Source organism: Phoca vitulina, unplaced genomic scaffold (genome assembly GCF_004348235.1).
Source record: "Phoca vitulina isolate PV1807 unplaced genomic scaffold, GSC_HSeal_1.0 scaffold22, whole genome shotgun sequence".
In the NCBI taxonomy this organism is placed as follows: domain Eukaryota; kingdom Metazoa; phylum Chordata; class Mammalia; order Carnivora; family Phocidae; genus Phoca; species Phoca vitulina.
In genome coordinates this window covers 8,140,143-8,142,235 of record NW_022589725.1, presented here as the reverse complement: position 1 = coordinate 8,142,235, position 2,093 = coordinate 8,140,143, and positions in this window count along the sequence as shown.

Sequence of the window (2,093 nt, the reverse complement as noted above, 5' to 3'; positions counted from 1 at the left end):
TATGATGTGTGATGACTACCCCCAGGCCAGCCATCATGCTCTGGGGGTCTCTGGACATACAGCAGTCCATCTTCCCAGTCAAAGAAAAATGCCTTCTACCCACTCCATGCTCTACCGTGCCCCGAGAGTCTCCTTCTCTCCTCCTTCCTCACTCCCTGGACACACTCTGCCCATCTGCTTGGTATTACTCAGGCCTCCAAGGACTAGACTTTCGGAGAAGGATCTGGACATCTGGTGTCCCACAGGTCCACGGAGCTGAGTACAGACTTATTACAGAGCATTGACTGTGTGCCGTGCACTGCTACCCGCCAATAACCACTTAGCCTATCCTCCTAGCAACCCCAGGAGGTAAACAGATACCATTCCTGGTTCCATTTCACAGATGAGTAAACTGAGGCCCAGAAAAGTTAAAGGACAGAGCTGGGATTCAAAAACAGCAGTCATTAGGCTCTTAATCACCACGCCATGCTATCCGAAGTTTTCACCCTGATCAAGGTCTATGGTCCCTGCTAGACGCAGCCCCTCTTCCCTAACTCCTGCTCATCCCTGCTCATCTCCTACTCATCCAGGAGAGCCAGACCTCTGAGGGCGGTCTCCAGGGAAGATACGCCCAGGCTGAAAAATCAGGGAAGGCCAAAGTGGGGCCAGATCAGAGTCGGGGCCGGAGACTGGGACCAGGTCACGGTCACCCTCTAGTCTCTCGCACTCCCAGCTGAGGCCAGGCCGGGCCAGGGGCTAGGCCAAGCCCTGCAGGCCTTCCCCCAGGGGAGGTCAGGCGCTGCAAAACAAGCCTCCTCCCTCTGCCAGCTCAGCCTGCCCGGCCCTGCCAGAGGCCGCAGCAGCACAGCTGCCCACCCCAGAGCTGAGACTGGGCTTGTCGGGGTGAGGGCCCCCCAGCCTGCCCCCAAGCTCCAGCCCTATCCCCTGAGAAGACACCCCTCTTCTGTCCCTGAACAGATGTTTTGGCCCTTTCTTTCCTTCCCGGAGCAATACAACAGGGAGAGGAACCTCAGAATGCCTGCAGGGACTTTTGAGCTGTTCACTTCACAACTGGGGAAACTGAGGCAGTGAGCAGGGAAGCGATTTACCCAAGGTCAGTGCGCTAGTGAGATGGCAGGCCGAACCCAGATGGCGTGATGTTGCAGGGGCTCAGGAGAAGGCGGGACAGGCTGGGAGGGTGCAGGGTGTGCGGGGGGGCGGGGGGGGTGTCAGCTGCTCTCCCAGCCCCTGCCGATTGCTCCTATGAGCCCAGAGCCCACCCTTTCTTGCTAAAGAGAGGGCTAAGGCAGGGCCTCTCAAGACTGAAACCATTTCCTTGGAAAAAGAAAACAAACAATGAAATGAAACCAAAAACCAGACAAACCCACGATAAGTTGTATCCACCCCGTACCCGACTATGAGCTCTAAGCTTATATGGGAAATCTGGAGATGGCTTGGTGTCCTCATCCATGCACCAAACATTTGACCACCTACTGTATTCCAGGCCCTGTGCTGGGTGTTTAGGATTCAGTTACAAATACACCAGTCCCAATTCTCCTGGAGACAGATAAGTCAAGAGGCAGTTACAGAAATGTGCAAATATGGCCGGCTCTGTGTTGGGCCCAGAGGCCCAGAGGAGATGTGGGTGCCCAGAAAAGGTGCTAAACCCAACCTGGGAAGGGACATGACTGGGGAAAGCTTCCAGGAGGAGGTGATGCCAGAGCTGTGCTTTGAAGGGTGTGTAGGAGTCAGCCAGGCAGGCCAAAGAGAACAGCAGGGACCAAGCCCTGAGAAAACAGGAGAGTGCAGTTTCTGTAGGGAGCTGCTAGGAGGCCAGTCATTGCGAAGAAAGGGTGGGGAAAGATGAGGCAACTGCCAACGTAATAAAATCTTCCACTGGCCACCTCAGCCCTGATGCTCATGTTTCTGAGTTCCCCCACCATCTGGTCTCACCCAGACTAGGGTCAGGAGATGCTGCGGGGGTGCTGGGGACTGGGCCAAGGACACTCAGCAAAGATGGGGAAGCTGAAGGCCAGGCAATTTCTCTGGAACTTCCTAGAACAGACCCTTGACCTCCAGGCACATGCATAGTTTAAGAGCAGGGTGGCCGCTTT